Source organism: Chelonoidis abingdonii, chromosome 26 (genome assembly GCF_003597395.2).
Source record: "Chelonoidis abingdonii isolate Lonesome George chromosome 26, CheloAbing_2.0, whole genome shotgun sequence".
Taxonomy (NCBI): domain Eukaryota; kingdom Metazoa; phylum Chordata; order Testudines; family Testudinidae; genus Chelonoidis; species Chelonoidis abingdonii.
This window is the reverse complement of record NC_133794.1, coordinates 14,694,190-14,717,733: the sequence shown is the minus strand read 5'-3', so window position 1 is coordinate 14,717,733 and position 23,544 is coordinate 14,694,190. Positions and strand designations below refer to the sequence as shown.

At 42.0% G+C, this 23,544-nt stretch overlaps 1 long non-coding RNA gene across 2 annotated transcripts in view; it reads right to left on the bottom strand.

The window, feature by feature from the left end:
- Positions 1 to 1,457: 1,457 nt before the first annotated feature.
- Positions 1,458 to 23,544, bottom strand: part of LOC116828463 (uncharacterized) — a 66,534-nt gene continuing 44,447 nt past the window's right edge. For both annotated transcript variants that reach the window (XR_012654894.1, XR_012654895.1), the window contains exons 3-4: positions 3,062 to 3,676; positions 1,458 to 2,219 (exon numbers count right to left, since the gene is read on the bottom strand). This is a non-coding gene — a long non-coding RNA (uncharacterized LOC116828463). The remainder of the gene's footprint in view (positions 2,220 to 3,061; positions 3,677 to 23,544) is intronic.

The window sequence follows — 23,544 nt, the reverse complement described above, 5'->3', positions numbered from 1 at the left end:
AAAATGTCTTCTTCAATTTGCCTGTTTACCTCCTAAAGTTTGTTGATGGAAAGACCAAATGGATAAAGTTCTAACCATTATTAAATATTTATCAGTTAATTACAATATGTAGATTTAGTTGCTGGGTAATTCATCTGGGGGGGGGGCGAGATACAATAAAATACACTTGAAAGTTGCGTTATCATAATTGCCTGAGGCCATGGGAACAACTGGTCGGCAATGTGTTTTACATTTATCTGCACTGCTACATTTTCATGTTTGTGCACAAAGCTCCTTCTGATTGTTTTCAGGAGCCGTAAAGCTGGGCAGGCTCTGCTGTTGTTACCCTGTTTTGTTTTAAGGCACGACAGAGCCCATATGATCACAGGGTCTCCAAACAATTCCAACAAGATTTTACACTTCAACTTATAAAGTGACCCACGCCTTGTCCAGCTCCTGCCCTGAATTCTACGGGGCTGAAAGTGGATCTGCACACTGCTGTTCTTACTAAAAGAGGAAACCCATTGTGGGTGCCCTGCTGAAAATCTCAGATGAAAATATACCTTTCTACTAATGCCTACAAAGCAGAGCAGAGACCCTTCCGTTCAGAGGAATGGGTGAGTTTCTAGGGAAGGCAGGGGCCATTATAAAAAAGTGCACAGGCAGGCAGGGTTCCGGAGCTGCATACTAACTGGGAGATGAAAAGGGCTGGGGGCCTACTGAAGTAAGTGCTGTCTCAGTGATTAATGGGGGTGAGAGAAGGGTGAAGCCCAACCCCTAGTAAACTACAAGATGGCAAAGTGATTTTAAGAACAACAGAGCAGTGTTCCTGGAGAAAACCAACCCAGCCGAGCCAAGAAAACCGCCCAGCACTGTTTTTAAAAGGCCTCTTTATTTTGAATACCACAACAATACAGTAAAATACGCTGAGAGCCGATTGATCTTTTTTAAAAAGAAAAAACAAATGGTTAAATTACAGTGAGAAGCTAACTTATTGCAGGGTCAGAGTTTGAGTGGGTTCAAACCTGTTTACATCTACATTTGCTTATCAAACAATAACCCACTGAAATGATGACGATAGCGGCCAGTAGAAGTGCCACAGCTGCGTTATTTCCAGGTAGGGGGAATGTGAGGGGTTAAAGGAAAAAACCACCCTTATGAGTAAATCTCTGGGTGCCTAATCTGAAGCACAGAAAAGGGGCCTAATTTGCAGAGGAGGAGGGCTCAACCCTTTCTGAAAAGCAGACTTCTTTTAAGATAACCCCTCGCCCCGAGAGTGAGGTAGATAAAATCACTTGTTGCTTTTCCAAAAATGTTGCCCTAGGCTTGGAGGAAGTTTAATTGGGTTGTGAGGATATTTAAAGGGTGGCTATTGACACCTTTGTAACTGACAAAGTTACTGGTAAGCAGCTGAGTGAAATCAACTTTAATAAAATACACAGAGTGTGTTATAAACTCACACAGAACTTGCCCACACACCAGTTCCTAGCTGTCTTATGCACAGCTCGCTGCACAGTTTAATATGCAGGAGGTAACTGGGAATAGAGGGGGTGAGGAAATCAAAGGATACTGTTGGTTACACTTAGAGGTTTTTCTCTGTTTTGTTTTTTAATGACATCATAGGACTGTAGCTTGGTTTCCATGGCAGAGAGCCCTCACAGATGCACAAGAACTGCAGGTTCTGGAGGACTTCCCCGAGGTGCAGGATGTGTGTTTAAGTCTGTTTAGGTGAGATGGGGGTAGTAGGGCCCCAAGGTAGCGCTGACTGGGAATTTGAGCAGCACAGCTGTGGTCCAAGTTTATAGAGAAGCTGCGGCTGAAGAGTGAGCTGGCCCCAGGCATGTTTTCCAGGTAATTTTCTCACTCCGGCTCCTTTGCAGGCTAGGTGGATCCATAATGACACTTCCCTTGCAAAGACAGAGGAGGATCCAACTTCCAGGGCAGCTGCACAAGGGCTGTCAGAGACAGGCTGCCAACCCACACATCTCCTTGGGCCTTGCAGTAGTACGTGTGCCTGGTCACATCCTACCCACCCTCCATTTCGGAGCCCGCTGGGGGGCTTCTGCTAGGGGACAGGCTCCCAGATCCCTCCTTCCTGTTGTCCTTCATCCTTCAGATCTGGAACAAGAGCTTGAGGTTGAGCCAATCCCACACTCCACTGTCAGCAGGGATACCTGATAACATGGAATTCTTTCTCCAGCTGGACATTGGTATAAAGCGTGCCGGCCCTCAGCAGGGACCTAGAAAATAAAAGGCCACACCATCTCATCTGCTCCTGCCCTTGCAGCAGCCCACACCCCCCATCCCACACCCCGCACAACATCTGAACTTTGAAGCAGTTGACAGTAACATAGCTGCAAGCGATAAACTGGTTGCAGTCATTTGAAATGTCCCATTGGTGGACAGGCAATATCCAAATTCACTTAGAAGTCTGGATTTTTAACAAGCTCTGATAGAACCTGTGCAGACAATTTCAAAGTGTTCTGCTGTTACCCAGAATTGTGATATGTGCTGGCTTGCTTGCTTTCTTTCTTTTTCTTTTTCTTTCTTTCTTTCTCTTTTTCTTTCTTTCTTTCTTTCTTTCGTTCTTTCTAATTTAATCTCTCTCTGTCCAGGTAACTTTACATCTATCTTTCTATCCATGTCATTTTACATATATCTCTCTTTCTCTCTATCTCTTCATATGTCTGCCAAGGTAATTTCACATCCATCCATCCTACCATCCCCTCCATCCATCCTTCTCTCTATCTGTTCGTTTGTCCCTCAATGAACAAGTAAACAAAGTTGCATCAAAATGCAGTGGTTAGTGCACAAGAAATTAGGACAATAAAGTATGCAGAATTTAGTATTATTATTAGATTAAAAATCATTTCTAGCACAGAGCATTATTTTCATAACCTTGTGAGAACAACATCAACCATGAAGGGCAAAATTTTCTGAAATCATGAGTATTTACACAGTTGTTTAAAATTCTATCAAAGGGCTACTGGTGACCATTCATTTGGAGTTGCTAAGAAACCAATTGTCTGTACAGTGCACACATTGTAAAAAGAAAGTGTTATTGGGATCAGATGAAACATACCTGTTGTAAGTAGGTTGAGTTTTTTGCTTTGGAGTTGTGCCTTGTTTAGGGGTGAGCTCTGCTGCTATCATCAGGGTTAGGATTGGTCATTGGTCCAGAAAGCTTCTGCCTTTTTTGGGAGGCCACATGGAATGATGGAGGAGACCACTGGAACCTTGGGGGTTGGTTCTGAGTTCTGATCATCCTTGCGCCCCAGAGCCCTGTTGAAGCCCTGCAAGGAAAGTCTTTGGCTTGTTGAAAAAGTCATGGATGTTTCTGGCTTCAGGCGGTAGCAAGGCTGGTGTCCCTCTGCAGATGGGAGAGGCTGCTAACTGACACCCCATGGTAATGGGACCTTAGGAAAGACAGCCTCCAAAAGTCTATGGTCTTGGGCAGCTTTTGGCATCTCCAGTTTCTTCTCACTGGTGGGGTGGGGAAGAAGGGGGACTGGATATCTTTAATTCAACACAGGAAAGGGACTCAGTGGATCCAAGCCATGGGCAGATCTCCAAAGGCTTCTTCTGAGAAAGATTTCACCAGAGTTAGAACTCAAGAGCAAACGTTCTAAACCAACATACCCAGGTCACTCAAGAACATCTCTCACCAGCCATCCTGTGCATAAAGCATCCAAACCTGCTGATAAAAAAATAAAATTAATTTAAATTAAAAAAAAAACCCTAAAATAACTTGAGGATCCAAACAATGATGTCCTCTGGCTTTGCACCTTTTTGGTCACCTCCATGAGTGTGTGTGTGTGTGTAGCCTTGCCCTGGGGACAGCAGATCTTAAATCTTGTTTAACACACAACAGATTATCTGGGGTGCTTACGTTTCATGATGGAGGCCGCCATGTTGCAATGTCGGTCTTTATTTGAAATAAGCTTTTGATGCACTTGCTGGGTGTAATGGCTTGTTTCATGTAAACATAACAACGTTTGCTGAAGAAACGCCTGGCCTCTGGTCAGTGCAATGTGTGTGTTCATAAGTGCATCTTTATTTTTACTAGTTTATGGAAATTAACCGCAGACGTTTTCCAATGTCTTCCCCTGTCCTCGCTCCTCTCAGGGCCAAGTCCGTGAGTTTTGCAGTCGGGAGCTCTTGTTTAAAACCAAATGATTGTCTTTGGGAAGAGACAAGCAAGGACTATTGGCAAAACCATTAGCTTATACGGGCAATGACAGGCACACAAAAGAGCCCTGGAAGATAAATCGAAATTAGCAACAGCAAGGAATAATTATAACTATAAACGTTGTTGTCTCACAGCCTCATTAAAGGCGTTTCAAAGACACCTCCTGTGCTAACCTCAACTGCAAGCCCCAGTCCCGGAAAGGGCAGGATATGCCCTGTTGTGGTCTTCAGCGCGGGTAGAGTCCTGGCGCGAAAGAGGCCATTGACTTCAACGGGGCCATAGTTTCTCTGCCCTTGCGGTACCTTTCGTATGACTTTGGAGGAGATGCTCAGCTAAAGCACATATACCCCCATCCAGCGATCGGCCCCTTCCATCGTTACCGGTTTGCCTAGAACCGACCAACCACCCTAAACTAACAACCCGGATGGTCAACTCCGACTGTTGGGTTATTTATGACTGGAAATCCCCCACAAATCTTGTTTAAGTTGATCGGACATTTTGTACCCGATCTCTGGCTGACTGGGGAAGAGGCTGTAGTTAAAATGCCATATACAACTACAAGCAAGTTGATTGGGGCTGCTAAGGTTGCGGGTTCTAGCTTCTCACTCGCTCACACACCCTTCACTATTCTGCAGACTTTCCATAACACACACCCACACCCGTTATATTCCTTTTCAGTGTTCCCAGTTTAATTTCCCCCTTGTTTCAGAAAGGAACGGGATAAAGATCTGGTTTTCTCTCCCTTGTATGGTAGAAAACTTCCAAAGGATCAGAAATATCTCTCTCTCTCTCTCTCTCTCTCTCTCTCATGTCCCGAGAGAAAATGTTAATGCCCAGTTTGAGTAGAAATTGCACGTGGGATTGCTGTCCTGTTTACAAAGCGATTTCACTCTGTTCGTTGTTTTGTATGCCAGCCACCACAAAGTGGACTGGGAAACGTATCCGATGTGTAACTTTTCCTTCTTTCCACCCAGCAAAAGTTCAAGACGAAAGTCACTCTGGTCTGTTTGTTTGCATGTGATGTGCATCACTGCTAACGCACCTGTATGCAAGCAGTGTTCCCCTATAGATAGATAGATATTCAAGTTTAAATACGAGGGGAGTGTTGTATAGACATCCATACGCGCAAAAAAAAAAAAAAAAAAAACCACCGCAAAGTAAAAATTGCGGCCAAATTCTGCCCTCACGTGCACCGGCAGAAACAGGCCACCGTTTACATACCGGACTAGATGAACCTACGCAGGGTCTCGTGTTTCAATTCCCATGGCAGTCAGGGGGAGTCGAAAGCGCTCAGGTCTTTGGGGGATAAAGCCTCAGGAACCCTCACCTGCGCGCGATTTTAAATTGCGCTGCGAAGTATCCAGCGTGCTAGGCAGAGGGATGGAATGAGCCCTTAGGTTTTTGACTGAGCCACGGCCGAACTGATGGCAAACTCCGATAAATAAATAAAACTTAGTCAACATCACCCATTAATTAGGTCGGCCCTTTAGAAATGGCAAGTGTGTGCGTTGCGGAAAGCCGAGAGGGTGTTTAAAGGGGGTGATACAAGGCGGGGGCGGAGGATTCGCTGCGAAAATAGCCTGAGTACTGAGCGCAGTTCAGATTACCCATTCAAAAGACATCCCAGTCCTATCTAAATGATTCCGGATTTTTACAGACCCTGCGTTTATTGAAAACATATTTACATTGCAGCATATCATTGTGAGTCCTCGGCTTCTGGTATATTTCATTAGCTGCTTAAAGTTTCATTTAAATCCGGCTGATTTACAGGCCACTGAACTAAATTTAGTCTTTGAGCCCTGGGGTGTAAATCTGTTGAAGTCACTGGAGTTATACTAGCGATGAATTTGACCTAGCAACTCTCTGTGTCTTTCTCTTCAGACACGATCAGTTAAAACACACTAAATTAATGCGTTTTATTGTGATTTGTTTATTTAATTATCTATCTCCAGACTAGCTATACAGTTTAAGGAACTCATCAACGTAGCCACCATTATGGATTCCTTACAAATGTATTGTTAGGAATATTTGCATTTCTGGTATTTGCACTGCCATGGGTTTAACTAAACCGTCTCAGGCGGGATAATGATTAAGAAACGTTCCATTTTTTTAATCCCGGGTTCAAAAATGTCCGCTTTAAGAAAAAATCATTCAGTTTTGATTCTATTAAATTACATTTAACTCTGTTTTTCCAAGAATCATATCTGGGCTTGCTTTGAAGACGAGACGGTACAAAGGTAAGAGACTGGCATGAATTATTTATCAGAAGTGAATATAATTATGGTTTGGGACAAAGTAAGGGATTCATTTAACAGATGAAGAAAGTCAAGCTGAGCATCCAATATTTTAAAAATAAATCCTGGAAATTCATTTCTGTGCAAACCCAGATTCAACCTCTTTGCTAAAGATTTAGGTGAGGCAAATTAAAAATACTGAAATCGCGTTAATGCTTCATTATTTTTCCAGGAATAAAACTTCACCTGAATAGGACTGATGGCATCAATAAGCAGGAGAAGTTAGCCTACTCTGGGTTATTCATTTATATATCATTGAAAATATTTCCATCATCTTTCTAGTGACTGTTTCACAGCTTTGAAAGATTAAGCCAATCACTAAAAAGGTTTTAGAAAAGTACAACCATGTAAAATAGTTTCCAAATGGCTTTTAATAAAAAGAAGATATATGATATATAGTGTATATATAGCCTCTCTACAGTGTCTGACTATCCACATACATACAACCAGGCATATACATCTGGATATATAGAGATATATACAGTCTCTACCCCATACATACTTCTGAATATAGCCTGTGATTATATGCACACACAAAGCATACACAAAATTACACATACACACCTAGATATATAGACATACACATACATAATCTATGTTATATAGATAATCTCTTTATATGTAGTCTATGATTATAAATAAACACAATCACACAAGATCACTCACATATATCTAGATACAGAGACATAAATATATATGATCTATACGATATAGAGTCGCTATGTAGTGTATAACTATATACATACCCAAATTCATCCTTGTACATCTAGATACACAGAAGCATATATATATAGTCTATACTCTATATAATTTTTCTGCACACACACATCCATACTCATCTAGATATACAGAGACAGATGAAGGGGATAGTTAGAAATAGCAAACAGCTCATGCACCTGGCTGGCTCTATTTAAATGTTTTTAGATAAGACCCCTCATTTCCTTGAAGCATAAATTAAGAAAAAGCGATTAGCGCTCTATAAAATTTGCATCTTATTAGCATTACCACAAGGGTTATTTTACAGGCAAATGAAGGCGGATGTTCAAAGTACAAACAAATTTCGATATAGAAAATATAAAGTTTCCGCTACAAATATAAAAGGGGGGGTTAGAAAGAGGTGGCTTGTAAAAGGGGATTGGGTCTCCCTTTGTTCCCTCGTTTCTTTTTTGGTGTCTGTGGGGGATCAGGAGCATTGGAAGGCAGGTCACGTTGTGTAATCTATGGTTGATGCCTCTGCAGGAGTTTAAAACCTCGATGCATTTAATAAATTATTTTACTTGTTTTAAACAGAGGGAGGGGGAGGGGGAGAAGGAAGAAGAGGGAATGTGTTGTTGTTGGTAACTGAGTAATTCCTCTAAAATAAAGAGATACAAGGGCTCTCGGGCTAATCACACCCAGATTAACCGCACTAACCCCCATCGCAGTCCAGATTAGTAACAATTCCCCCTCAACCCCCCAACAAAGAAGGTTTGACAATCTCATTCTCCCACAAACACCAGGCCATAACTTCTAGGGTGCGTGTGTGTGCATCAAAAAGCAATAAGAGCCTTTTGTCTGAACATCATTGCAAAGCCAACACGATCTGCATGGGAAGTCAGCTACCCGTGATTGGGCGCAGATCCCATTAAAAAAAAAAAAAACATATGTGCGCTTATTCTTTTTTTTTAAATTGGGATCTTTGCCCGATCACAGGTAGCAGACTTCCCATGCAGATCATGTTGGCTTTGCAATGATATTCATAGTGGTGTATAACACACGCACGCACGCACACACACACACAAGCAAAACTCATTCTCAATTATAAACCATTTTACACTTTAGAAGCCCAGCAGAGAGAGAGGGCGAGAGAGGGAGAGAAAAGAGGCATTTCCAATAGTCACACTTGTCAAGGGAGACCATCTTTTAGCCCTCAGCAGCAGCAAATCCATGTGAACTCTGAATGAACCAAGATTGAGGCAATAAATCATCCTTACAAAAGCCTGCTGTTGGACGCGAGTGCCAGTCCCGTACCTTTAACGCTTTCACGGGCGAAGGAGGAAAAACGAACAACAAAAGTTCAGATAATCTATGTGCAACCCAAACCCGGGGCGGGGGGGAGGCGGTGAGGACGAGAGAGGGAGGAAGAAAGAGGGAGAGGGGAATCTGTGAATATAGGCGAAGCAAGAGGGGATTTTTCAAAGCAAAGCTGGGGGTGACATTATGTCTGTGGTGCATATTATGATGGTGCAGTGAGCGTGGAAGGGAGGGGTGTCAGCAGCAATATGGGAACAAACCCAGCGTCATTCGAGCAAAGATGGGGATCCAGGGCAAGTGGAATGAAGACACAAAAACATTGGAAGGCACCATAATGGATCTCAGGGAAAAAGGTCCCTTGCGTGCAATGGAATCCATCGACGAATGGTGAAAGGAATTTACAAAAATAAAATATAAAAAAAATAAAAAATACTGTTTTGCTTGTGTATTGGTCTCATAATTTGGCTCTTTCCACCATTGGGTTCCAGTGTGTGTTGCCTTAAAAGATCCATTTCTTTTCTGAAGCCCTCGCAACCTTCTTACTAATGAAGGACTTTCTTGGTGAGAGAGAGAGCGAGAGAGAGAAAGAGACTGGTCCCAGATAGATAGATAGATAGATAGATAGATAGAAGAGTGTGTATGGGGATAGATAGATAGATAGATAGATAGATAGATAGATAGTCTTTCTTTCCTTGGTCCAATCTCCTAATTGACATTTCTTGATTTCACTCTCCCCCACATCACTGCGATTTCTTGTTTAATATGCACAGTAATTGGGGTACCTGTACTTTTTAAAAAAGATCCTAATATATGATTTATGGCAGTTATGCAAAAAAGGCAGCCCCTTGTCTGAAATTAACACAGCGCTGGAAGGCTTCAAAAAAAAAAAAGTTTAACACGCACACACACAAAAATCCATGGTTGACTAATCTAATATGACAAACTATATGATGGATATAGTTTATGTTAATTCGCAATGCCCTTTCCTCCAGAATTTAACTGTAAGTTAATGTACACCGGAAACTCGAACTCTACACGGTCTGCTAATGGGTTTAGGTATTAGCTAGTTCTAACGATGCATACAAATGTACTTGTCTCTGTAGGCTGCCCTAAGATTTATGACTCTTTTGCCTTCTGTAGCTGTAAACAAGGAGGGGGAAGGAAGGGAAAAAAACACCCTAGTCTCTGCATCACTTAATACATCAAGGAGTCTTTTTTAAAAACCCAGGTTATGGGAGAGCGATTCCTACCAAGTCTGCAACTTTTCCTAAAATGCTCGTGTTGTGGGTTGTGTCCGTGTCTGTGTTATTTCTTTGCCCACGCCTCAGTCAAGAGGACAGCGGCTGAACACACTCACTCACACACACACACACACACGCACGCACAAAAGACTCTATACAAAGCTAAGCAGAGTTCCAGCTCCTACAGCAAGATGATGAAGAATGATTGGATTCAGAGCCCAAGCACAAAAGAGGGGGGTGGGAAAAGAAAGTTTCGTTTTGGGAGAAAGAGATGTTCCTCTCGCGCTGATGCAAACTGTAACAAAGAAACAATGAAGATACTGCATCCCATGAGTTGAGCTAAGAAGCTAACTTTGTATTATGCCCCCCACCCCCCAGGTTCGGGTTCGACTCTGTTGATTAAATTAGTCTTGTGCCAGCGCAAAGAGTGCTTATTGCTTGGAAGAAGATGGTGGAATAAGAGGAAATGCTTGTTTTAGAAAGACAACAGTATTTATAATTGCTGTGCTAAAGGTATTTGTATATGATCGCTTTCTAGAGGAAAGGTCAGAAAGTCTGGTAAAATTTTTATGTGAGTGTAATTTTTAAAATATATTAAATCTTGGCAGGATTCGCTCCGGGGTGCTGTATATGTATATGTTGTGTTCAGTGAAGATTACAAACTTAAAGGAAAGGTAGCTCTGTATACTGTCTATCTGTAGAAGAAGATTTACTCTTTTTTGCCGCAAATACTTTGGCTTGTGGGAAATAAGGTTAGGATGAGGGATGGGGAAATATGCGTGTTAACGGTGTCCGATTTATTTGTGCAAAAATAATTCTATTTTAATCAAGATTGTTTAAAAAAGATGCTTTCTCTTATAATTATGTGATTTAAGCATATGATTCATTAAACATACTGAAGTTTCTGTTGGCTAGACCCTGGATTTCTTGATGTCTGCAGGCCAATCCGTGCCTGAAAGTTACCTTCGCTGTCGAGTGCATATGTACGGTTTTACTAACATATTTTCGTGACCATTAAGTTTATTTGTGTCACATAAAAGGCAGTCCGGATATTATTTTCTACTCAGTGAAGCCCCTCAAATATATTTCAGTGAAAGGTGGGAGGGGGGGATTACTGAAGAATTGATGCATGTGAGCTTGAATTTAAAACATTGTTTAAGTTCCTACTTACTGTTATTGTTCTTATTGTTGGTTTTCCCCTGAATGAACTTTGTGTTTTGGCAGAGTTATGGTGCTTGGAGGCATGTGAGGACGTATATTTCATCACCAGGGCTCTTAAATGTCAGAAAGCAATATATAAATTAGAAAGCGGATCTCTGACATTATTGAATCGAAAAACTTACCAAAATATTCTAGAACGGGGGTGTTTCTTTTAAAATGTGATTAGCGTTGGCACACGCTACAATTTCGATTCTTGGGGTTAAGAAACGAGGGGACAGCTCATCTATTTATTTTCGTCTGGTTTCTCCTAGATCAAAGGGTAGCTTTAACACTGAAATCGCCTCCGAGTTTTGGAATGACAGAGTGTATTGCAAATTGCATTTTGAATGCAACTACAGAGTGATTTCTCTTTCTTTTTTCTCTTTTGCATCACAATATCTGATTTCAGGATTTCAGTCAGGGAGTGGTAACCACTTAAGACCAAACATGCTATTTTTGGAGCTTCCTAAATGCACTTCTTTCCCTCTTCAGATATTGCAAACTTCCATTCGATTGCTCTTTAAACCAATTCTATTTTGTTATTTGAAGAAAACAAGACAAAGCAAAAAAAACCTTGAACCAGAGAGGAAAGTTGAGTCCTTCCAATGATTCGGAGGCACATGGTATGGCTTAAAATGCTCGCTTTGAGATTCATAAAATATTTAAAGCCACGAGTCAACCCTCTCCTATTTATTGCCGTGTATAATTCAAAATTATCGTGTATTAATAAGCCAATAATGATAATCTCTGTAGGAAAAGCATGCTAGTTGTGCCGGTTTTATGGCTGCCCTTATCCTTTCTAATGACCTTTGGCTCAGCAGCGTAATAACTCAGTACAGAATGAGCAATTGTCTGGAGTGCCTTAAATACCTCACAGACTTTTCTACACTCCGGACACTTCCAGAGAGGTAGAGACTCTTGCTTCAGAGCATCCAGAGGAGGGAAGTCTCCCCTCTCCTCTCAAGATCTGGACTAAGGAGGGGAGGGGCGGAACGACTCTGGACCCCAGCGCAAGAGTCTGTTCCCCTAAACCACTTTATGGAACTCGGCTGTGCTCTTTCAGCTCACGTGATCCCGAATTCTCAGCTCAAAGCCTGGTTAATTTCACTTCTAGTTCCCTGCACTTGGAAAGTAAATTCCTGCGCCACAACCAAAGATCATGTTAGTAAGTCATTGTTATGCTCCTTATAAAGGATGTATAGGCATGAGAACTGGGATCTTGGACGGTTAAAAAAAATGCATAGCCTGCTAATTCTTCAGAGGGGATTCTTTGCAAGAAATGAAGTGTATATTCTGCACAAAAAAAATCTCCTCCTTCCCAGCCCCTAGCCACTGATCAAAGTTTTGGAGCTGATGGAAACCGGCTTTCTCCCCTCTTATGTACTTGTGTTCATTAAAGATCATTTTTAAATTCAATAAAAGGTAGTTTTGTTGTATTTGTTTATGGGCCTATTTTCACAGCAAACTTGCTCTGTCACAGAATGTTATTGTTTTGTTTCCATAAAAAAGATCTGAGCTAATGCAGAATGTATTTTCTTTGGATGCATTGCCTTCTTTTTATTCCCCCCCTGTTCCCAGGAAATTCTGATCCTGTGGGGGTTGTTTTCATGGAACTATAAAAGTAATTTGTTTATGTTAGACAGTGGCATGGGGTGTTTTTGTATATGTATTTTACATAAAGATAACAAATAAAAAAATGTGGCTAGTCCCCCCACACCAACACACTACGTATGCCCTAAATATTCCCCAGAGAACTGGTTCTGAAGTTAAATCGAGGAGCCACCTTGTGATGTAGAATGATAAATGCCTTCAGTGCAGGATCTGAGTGGGAGCCAAGCAGCAAGAAGTCATGGAGAGGGGACATCAGTAACCAGCTTTGGCACAGAAGGAAAAAAGAAAAAAAGAGAGGGAGAGAAAAGAAAAGAAAATGCACACTCAACAAATTCGGTTTCCACACGCAAGGAGAATTACAAATGCCATTCTCTGATATGGTATGTTGCATGTTCCTTCCCACTTAGTCTTTGGAGGGGGAAGTAACCAGTAGATCTCTCTCTCTCACACACACACACACACACACACCACCACCACCACCACCACCAACACATATCTATAGCATCCGTGGCGTTTCTAAGACAGCTATGGAAACAGATGTGGGAAATCCACGAATCTCATCATACGTACTGTATTGATCAGATTCTACTGAGGCAGGAAAATGTCAGGAAGCAATTTCTAAGGATCACCATATTCTGTTCCACTGAAGTTACTTTTAATCAAAGGGCACTGCGGCCCCTCTGCTATGGTCCCCATGGGGTAAATAATCGCTGTTGTTTGTTTAGCAGTTTCATATCTATACAGCACAGCTTAAAATCTTGCAGTGCTCCACATTTCACAGGACACAGCAAACAGTTAATATAATCTGTGATTTGCAAACCCTTCCAGCTGCAAAACCCATAGTGCACTGTAACTTTATAAAGTCTGCTGATTGCTAATAATAGCGTGTTAGTTTGCTAACTTGTGGCAGTCGCACTCTTTGGTGACTCTCCCCAAGAAATTAAGAATACAAAATTGAAGAGAAAACACTGATTCTGATTTATTGGTAGCAAAGCAAATTCATTAGGTCTGGATCATGAAGCAGTGAAAGAAAATGGCTGGGGTACAGGTTTTAAAGTCCTAGCCAGTCAAAGGGTAATGAAAGGAAAGTGGTATTCAGGGAAATTGTATTTCACTCTGTTATTTTACATACTAATTTTTTATCATCTAAGTTTACTGCATCCTTGGCTCCAGCTCTTAAAGAGATCAACGCTTGGCTGGGGTATTACACACCGTAATATCTTTGCTAAGATATTACTGTGTGTAACTTTCTAGTGCAGGCATTCTCGACCTCCTAGTATTTCTATTTTCCTAGTATTTCTTTCACTCTCCAAAGACAGTCTGTAGGTGCATCGGTGTGTATGTGTGTGTGTGTGTATGTAAATAAATGCTGTCACATGAAAGTTAAAAATTTATTCTGCTTTCCAGGTATTTCATTTTTTCCCCATCCATTCTTTAGAATCCTGGATATTTTCTTGGCAAGAGCTGACTTTGGGGGTCAAATGGCTTTAGGCATGCCTAGCTGAAATGTGTTTGCCCAGGCAATGCCACTTACCTACTGCCTTAGCTCTCTAAGGATCTGATCAAACAAAGAACATAAGTGTGGGTTTATGCTTAAGCAGCTGTAAAACACTTAAGCTGGTGCTTATGTCTGATCAGGTGTTTAAATGCACTGGAATCAATGGGACTTAAGCAAGTGCCTCGGCGTTTATGCTGAACCAGGGGCCAATGCCATTATTTTCACAGAAATCTGGGGTTCTATCCTGCAGTCACTGTTCAGCAAAACAGCCCGGTGAGACCACCTCCTTGTGCCTCAGTTTCCCCTCCTATCCTCAGGCTTATTGAGACTGTAAACTGTTTGGAACTGTTGGCACAATACCAGCAACAATATTATTAATAATAAATGTCTGGTTATTTCTTTTGTTTCATCATTCAACGCAATGAATTCAATCAATTCACTTTCTCTTCCCCTTTGATTTCCAAACTAGTCCAGATAATACTGACTACATTAAAAACAACTCCCCCCTCCAGAAGTGAATACAATATCTCGGACAAATGGTGCTTTGAGGGAGACAAGGTGGATGAAGCAACACCTTTTACTGGACCTACTTCTGTTGGTGGAAGAAACAAGATGTCTTGCTCCACGGAGCCTGAAGAAGAGCTCTGTGGAGCTGAAAAGCTTGTCTCTTTCACCAACAAAAGTTGGTCCAATAAAGTATATTACCTCCCCCACCTTGTCTCTCTCATATCCTAGGACCAACATGGCTAAAAAACTGCAAACAAGCTGTGCCTGGTCATTTAATAATTTCTTGCGGGGGGGGGGGAGAGCCACAACAAAAATATTCTGGATTTCTTTTTAACTTCAAGTAAAATAAATCCAATTCTATACAACCAAGTCTTCCATTCAGAATGGGAGTCCCTGGAACTCAGCATGGCTCCACTGGATTTATGTTGATTTATATTAACTGAGGAGTGTGGCCTTTCTTTTTCCTTAATCAAACCCGCTGCATAAGTACTTTTCAATCTAATTGTCCCAAACATCTGCAAAATATGGTGGGGGGGGGGAGATTCTGGCTCCATTGAAGTCAGTGACAAAATACTCCCATTGATTTCAATGGCTCCAGGGTTTCACCCCAAAATTTCCACATCTTTGAAGAAGTGCATCAAAGAGGTTAATGGTAAATTTTAGTGAAAGGGCCCAGAGATCAAAGGTGTTGTCCTCAGTAATCTGAATGTTTATACAGTTTTACAGTTTAGTTCAATCTCATTAGGGTTTGGGTTAATTATTTTTCTCCCATGCACAGAGAACTGACGCACCCTGTCTGGCTAGTGTGTCAGCCCATACAGGTAGTTTTGCTTTTAGGGTTCTTTTGACGTAAATTCCATAGGAAAGGCCTATGTTGGAAATGGAGCTTTATGGAAATTTGTAGTTAGACGGTAACTTTAGTGATAAACATTACCTTGAAATGGAGACAAAATTCTTTACCTGCTTCCCACACTGCCTGCCTAAACTTACCACACACACCCATAAACAAACTCTCATCACCACACAAATACATTAACACCCACACCCACACACACACTCTCACACTCATACCATAAGACACACACACCTACACCATGCACACATACTCATGAACACACACACAGAGACACACATATATCATAAGCAAATACACACATTCACATACTCACACACACACTATACACAAACACATATGCTTACACATGCACATTGAACACAAATACACACACATACTCAAAACATTTGCAGACACCAGTGCAAACATCCATACCCATGGACCATAAATAAATATACCTATCAAATATATATCTCAAAAGAGAATCTCAAAATTGGAAAAGGTTCACAAAAGGGCAACAAAATGATTAAGGATATGGAACAACTTCCATATGAGGAGAAATTAATATGACTGGGACTTTTCAGCTTGGAAAAGAGACGACTAAGGGGGGATATGATCAAGGTCTATAAAATCATAACTGGTGTGGAGAGAGTAAATAAGGAAGTGTTATTTACTCCTTCTCATAACACAAGAACTAGGGGTCGCCAAATGAAATTAATAGGCAGCAGGTTTAAAACAAACAAAAGGAAGTGTCTCTTCATGCAACACACAGTCAACCTATGGAACTCTTTGCCAGAGGATGTTGTGAAGGCCACGACTATAACAGAGTTCAGAAAAGAACTAGATAAATTCATGGAAGATAGGTCCATCGATGGCTATTGGTGTCCTTAGCCTGTATTTGCCAGAAGCTGGGAATGGGTGACAGAGGATGGATCACTTGATAATTACCTTTTCTGTTCATTCCCTCTGAAGCACATGGTATTGGTCGCTGTCAGAAGACAGGATACTGGGCTAGATGGATCTTTGGTCTGACCCAAGAGTGGCCGTTCTTATGTCCTTACACACACACACCTCCCCACACATATACATAAACCCATATACGTATATATCTCACAGGCACACTCATACATACACCAAATGTAAACCCATATATACACAAAAATGTACATACACAACATATACAAACACCCACACAGACACCAACACACATACACACCATACACAAATACATATTCTATACACAAAACATACACAAGTACCAAAACACACACATGACCATACCCAAACACACTCAGGCACCTATCTACTCCATACCATACACAACCACACATGTGCACAGCAGCATTTAGACACTGATTTTGCAGTACATCGATGACCTTTTGCCCAGTAAGAGTTTGCAATAGATGGTTCTACATGCAACAAACAGGACACAGTTGTCTGGCTGTGGGGTGGGGAACATCTAGGCAAGCTCTGTATGGAACAGGGAAATACTAATAGCCATTTCAATTTAATATTCTAGCATCTGAACCTGAGCCATTCCTAGCAACCTCCCTTTGACTTCAATGGAGATGTCGTCACCTAAGCCAGGAGTGCAAATTTGCCGTCATGCAGGACCTACCACTTGATTCCAATCCTGAAACTTGAAGGGCAAAATCTATCCCCCACCTCAGCCCCGCCACCTCACTGCATTTAGAAGCCTGTACTGCAGCCTCAGTCCCATCTCCTCCCTCCTAAAGTGGTGAGCTCTGACACCAGTGGAAATGGGCTTGTTTGGAAGCATGGAGCTTGCTCCACTAGTGCATGACCTCTGGGTGCCCTTGTTTAATGTATTCAGCCAGACAAAGCCCCGGACTGGGGAAGAGCTCACCACTGCATCTCTGGCTCTTCCTAAGACAGTGCTCATCTCATCCAAAGAGAAGGGTGCCTCCACCCCCACCCTCTCCTATCAAAGTGTGAGGTGGGGGAGAAGAGAGGCCTTCTTGAAACTTGAGATGATGAAGAAATTGCTTTTGGAAGAATGCCCGCAGTGAAGTTGCAACATTCAAGTGTCATCTTCAGCTGGCCCTCATTCAAGGCGCGTTTAAATTCCGACCTTTGGGTTAGGGCAGATCTGGCAGAATTAAAATAAAAAACCCCATTTCACAGATCATCACTGTTCAATACGAAGCTATCTCCTAAGCAAAACAGCCACTGTCTAGGGCCCCAGATCGAAGGGGCTCTTTCCATCTCCCAAGACTAAATTGAGTATAATGCAAGCTTTTGAGAGTCATCTCCAATACATACACAGTCATACACAAAAACACAGGGGCTAGAGGGAAACATCTGACCATTATGCATGTTCATGCCTTTGAAATAAGCACCCCTTTTTTTGGTATACTTCAGCACATAGGTGAATCCAGGATCTGGCTGCTTGGATCTAATTCCTAGGGAGTTGCTCGTGAAAAAGATACATGTTACTCTTTTGGTGCTCAATAGATTGAGATCATGTCTACAGTTAAAGGGGTGAGATAACAGCCACCTATGACTCTGTATTCACAAGCAGTCACACTATACCAGGGAATTTCTTGTTTCTGAATGGGGAAATTTCTTTCTTTCTTTCTTTCTTTCACAGATGTATAGATAGATAATCCTGCTCCACATTCCTCACAAGAAGAGTAAAACTTTGATTTCCAAGGTTTTACTTGCCTGAGTAAAGCCAAGCTTTCGGCCCAGAAACAGACCCCAGTACAATTACAGAGTGCAGGAAACCTCTCCCCAGTCACCACCATATGATGTATGGCATGAAATGCCCAGCCAGGATAATTTCTGCAGCCACCAAGACAGAAGTCTGTTTATGAAAGGTTATTAAAGCAAACTTAATTTCCGAAGGTTATAGCCATTTGTTTATAGTGTCCTAGTGATTAGACTTAAGGAACTCATCCCATTCCTTTGCTTCCAGATCAGTTTTATAGATGATCTCTGTTAGTTATTTGGATCATAGCTGCTTTGGAAGTCAATGTCCTCTTTATTTGCTGGCATTGTAACAGAGAAAGCCTGGCAGATTTATAGGTATACGGAGTGTTCCGAAAAATAGACTAAATTAAGTATTCAAGCCATTGAACTGTAAATACAGAGATAGTATCACTTCGCTCTATCTGGGTGAGAAGAGAAAATTGGCAAGGGGGTCCATTTTTTGCCAAGACCAGATTATTATTTAAACAGCACTGAATCATATAAATAAACGCAGGGCCCCCCCTTTTTTGGGGGGGGGGGAGCATCCAGCAGCTTTTAATAGGAAAACAATTGTCTCTTCTGTTCTTCTCTGTGCGTATTTTAGCCCATATAGATAACCAGGCATTTGGCCTTTTTCTCCGAAGATTTTCGATTTCAGGTGATTCCACCGTAGATTTCTCTAGGCTCGCATTTCGCTTGGCTGACCCTGGGAAGCAAGTGGCCTGTCTAACTTTAACATAAAGTTAACTTTATGACAGCAAAGTCCTCATAGGACGCTTATAATCACATTGCTCTTGAACGCATAGGTGCAACCACTGGGCCTGTTGCCGGTGTTTGTTTTCTAAATAGAAGAAACCTAGCTAGATTTTGAAGCTTTTATTATAATTATGATGGGGTTGGGTTGATGTTTTTCTTTTCTCTTTTTTCCTTTCCAAGTATTTGAACAGAAACATCAGCTGTGAAATCTAAACCAACTCTGCCCTTGTCCGGTTCGATTAATTGCGGGGGGGAGGGGTCCTCAGATTCCTTGGAAGCACCAAGGTTAATAAAAGCACCAAGGTTAACCAAGATAAATACCGTGTGCCTCGTAGGGTTTTAGCACTCCCACTAACTATATAAACCTCTCCGAGGGAGCAGGGTGTGGGTTTGGATGCTGTGGATTCTAATCGCCATGGTGACTCAGGCCACGAGTGTCTTGTTTACATTCATTGGGTGTTTGTTTCTAAGGGTCTTGCTCTTTATTAGCCAAAAATAATAAGCGCGTGCGGCTCGCGCAAAACTTGGAGAACTGCAATCGGACCGCAGAGGTTCGCGTTTGCTGCGGCGGGTGTCAGCTTGCCAAGTGACACTTGCCCACAGTTCACCGAAGGACTCTGCTGAGCCCTCATCGGTCGTTACAACCCTCTTGCAAGTCGTTATGAAAATCGCACGCAGTTACCAGGATGAAAGAGAAGCGGTGATGGATACAGCTAAGCCGAAGAGTCCCCTATGTTACAGGGACATAGACGCGAAGGGACAGTGCTACTGTTTTGTTGGTTGGTTACTTGGTGGGGCCTTTTCTAGCTCTTCCAAAGGAACCTTGTGATAAGAAACAATGGAAATAAATTTGACTCTACAACCTCTCTCTCTCACTCACACACACACAACACACACAATTTAACCTACTGATCCTCAGCTATCTCCAAGCCTTGGCCTCCAAACAGCCGTGGCATATGCTAAAGTTTTAAAAGAGCGAGCAGTAGAGCCGGTTCTCTGCCATGCCTACCAGCCACGGATTGATAGGACAGACGCATCAGACATCCACCACCTTCCTCTATTAACCCCCAAGGCAAAACGCCTCGGATTCTTCTGGCCACATGGATTCTATTTACAAGGGTGGGGTCCATCCCAGCTCGGCCAACAATAGAGAGGGCTAGCCAAAGGAGGATGGATGGGTTAGGGAGGGTATAGACACAGCACGTTCAAGCTGTTTTATAACACGTCAGCCGGGCTTGCTCGCCCCATGGAGACTAATGTGACTTTAGGCACCCACGCCCTTCCCCCTCCTCAAAACGCTCCTCTCCCCCCTGGTAATGAAGGTCTGATCGGATCACAGAAGCACTTAATTTGCAAATATGGAAAGCAGGGGACAGAAGAAGGCAATCCCTTGCCATAGTTAATCGCCATCCGCGGGAACCAAGAGGGGCTGTTTTAGGCTAAATATCTTAAAAGAAGCCATTTGATAAAGGGGTTAGCAATCAAATGGAACGAATACAACCAAAACAAACCCGCTCACTACCCCCAAGAAGAAAAGGTCGATAGATCGCAGGCCTAGAAGTTCGGTGATAAACAGTAATCCAAGGGGAGAAAGTGCGCTTTAAAACATCTGCTGCCAGGGCTATAAAACAGTTGGATTTACAGCTTGCCTCTGCCAGATACCCATGTGAAGTCTCTTCAAGGAATTCCCTCTTTACAATGGTCAGGCCAAACCTTGGCTCTGTTCTGTAACACTCTCCAAGCGCAGAACACACACGTGCAAACACAAGCACACACCCATAGTCACAGACTTACAAACAGGCACATATGCACACTCCCAAACACACACGCGCAGAGAGACAGACATCTGCACGCAGCATATACACAAAGTCAGGCACACAAACACTCCTAAACATCCAGAGGCACTCACAAAAACACACACACAGACATATAGTCACACAAAGGCATGCACACACAAACACACACACAGCAGACATATAGACGTGCAGGCACACAAACACTCTGAGAAGCACACACTCACATGGGAGGTTTATCTTCACAATAACCTTTATGCTGCTGGTTCTAAGACTTTTCTACCCATATTAGGGAAAAAGTTTCTTCGTACCCAGAAAGATGGTTTCCAGATAGAGAGGAGAACTGTTTAGATTTTAAAAAAATACAGATCTTGATGTTTCGCACCGGGGAGTATAAACACTTCGCAATACTGTATTTCTTCACGAGTGGCGCAGATAGTAACAGCAAAGCCAGTCCAGCATTTTCTAACTCTCCGAAAACCCTTGGAGAGGAAAGGAAAGGTTAGGATGACCAGCATGGGGCGACTACATTTGTATGTATCGGTCGATTTATGACACCCAAGATTTATATTGTAAACTTGATATTAAAACATTCACCATCAAAAGGCAGCTCGTTCAGGGAAAGAAGCCTCTCAGTAGCATCAAGCCATTACTATCCAAATCACTGGTCATTCTCTTCCCATACAGCAATGTCATTCCCACTTTTCCTCCTATGTTTCTCTCCCCTGAAAGCAGCTCGAGTTTTGTGAAAAGAAAGAGAATAAAAATCTGAAACAAACTACTTGAGAGGTTTGGGGGTTTTGTGTGAGGGTTTTTGTTTTGTTTTGTTTTTTGACAAATATGGGGTTTCGCTTCTCATTGGTCTTTTTTCCTTCACATCATCAGCATTTTTTTTAAATAAGCATTTCCCTTATTAAATATGCCCAAGACGAGGTCAGGTCTCTTTAAAACCCAGTCCTAAAACATTTAGCCCATTTCAGGCTCATGCCCCTTTTACAAAGCTATCTCGCTATATATACACCCAGGGTCAGTTCTGTATACTGAATATATAAATATTGTTATCAAAAGCAAACTTTATACATTCGCTGCCCACAGAGGCCCATGCAAACGACATTCTAGCACCGGGGTGAAGTTTATACAACTTTAAACTCAGCTTTGCCATCTGTTCCTTTGGGTTTTAAAGAAGGAAAAGAATCTAAATCAAAGCTTTTTTAAAAAAAAAGAATAAGAACACTGTTAGTTCACTCTTTCAAACAGGGTGCTGGCAAAATAATTCTCCAGCTGCAGTTAACGTCGTCTCATAGGCACCATAGGCTTTATTTTACATGCTTACAGTTGGGAAACTGTCCAAGGATCATGCCAGACTGTTATCCCACGCCCCCCTCCCAAGAAATTGTTAAATTAAAATGAGTTAGTGCGGTGTATCCTCTGCACCAGAGACACCTAGGACGTGAGTTTGAGTCAACGAGGTCAATGGGGGTTTGCCTCTGACTTAAGGGTTTTGTTTATTTGTTTCCCCTCCGGCTCCCCCGCCCCCCAATTGACTGAAAGTATTTTACAAACTAGGATAGCTGTATGTACGCATTGAAATAAACATGGAGCGTGGAGGGATGAATTTTTTACCTGCCAGGACCTCCATAGTCTGGAAAGTGTATAGAAGGTATTTTCCTTAGCAACATTTTTAAGGGGTTACTTGTTATTACGCAGTTTAGACCCATTTTTTAAAAACTTATTGGGGTCTAATGGGAAGTAAATTGTAACCCTGTAACAATCATCTAATCTGGATACTTTAATAAGAGAGGAGTCTAAGTAGCCCTTGATGAGGCTAGAGACATGAGGCAGATAAAGTTATACATCCAGACTTCAGAGCTGTTGCCAAACAAGTAAATTAACCTGCTGGTTCAAACAATAACTTTGGGATTATGCCGTTCCCTAACACGAGACTTCAAGACCCTAGTCAAAGCTCCTTTGTCCGGCTGTCCAAACTTGGGGTCATGACCTAGCTAATGCAAAGCAAACCTGCGAGTAAACACTTTATTGGGTCTTCTTTAAATATTTATAGGTACTTCAGGGGAACTGGTTTTGGGGGATTTCAGAGAAGCCAGAGAGACGTTTTGCTGCATGCTCGCCCTAGAAGTAAGCCAAACTGTATCTAGTCATTGCAGATAAAATAACCAGAATTTCATGGACAATCCTGATAGCAAGTTGCTTCGCCTTTTTGGGTCTCGCAGCGTTTCGGAAGGTTAACCAACTTCCAGGCTGTGTGGGTGTGGGTGTCCTAATTCTTTTTCTATATGTGTGATCAGGTTTTGTGCAGATGAATGTATATGTAAAAGGCGCACATGAGCATAAACACGTGGGTGTCTGTATATTTGTTTGTATTTTTGTACATTTGTATGCCTGTGGATGTCTTTCTGTATGTATTTTGTGTGCGTGTGCATATACTTTTAATTTTCCGTGTGTATGTGGTTGGGTGTATATGCATTTACTTGTAATTCTGCGTGTGTACTTTTAATTTGCAAGGCTATTACTCCAGGGAAACCTGCACTCAAAAGCTGCAAAGCCCTTTAAGCCTGTTAAAGTTTCTGCTTAATAATAATTTACTGAATTGAAAATAAATGTATGAAGGCGGGATTCAGTGAGGTTCACGAGTAGTAAGCAGAGGGGAGCACTCTGTGGAGGAGTGAGCTTGGGTGTGGGGAAGGGGTTGGTTAAAACAACATACTTCCTTTAAAAAGAGAAGTATCGGGAAAGATTTACGTTAAAATATTTTTGATACCTTGTAACAAATTAATTCTTCTATCCCATGCTGTAGCATACCCTTTTGCTTGTGTAACAATTGGCATTTTATGGTCTTGTGAGACTATTTATTATGCACTCCTCTTTCTTTGAAACTCGACTTTAGTTATATTCTGC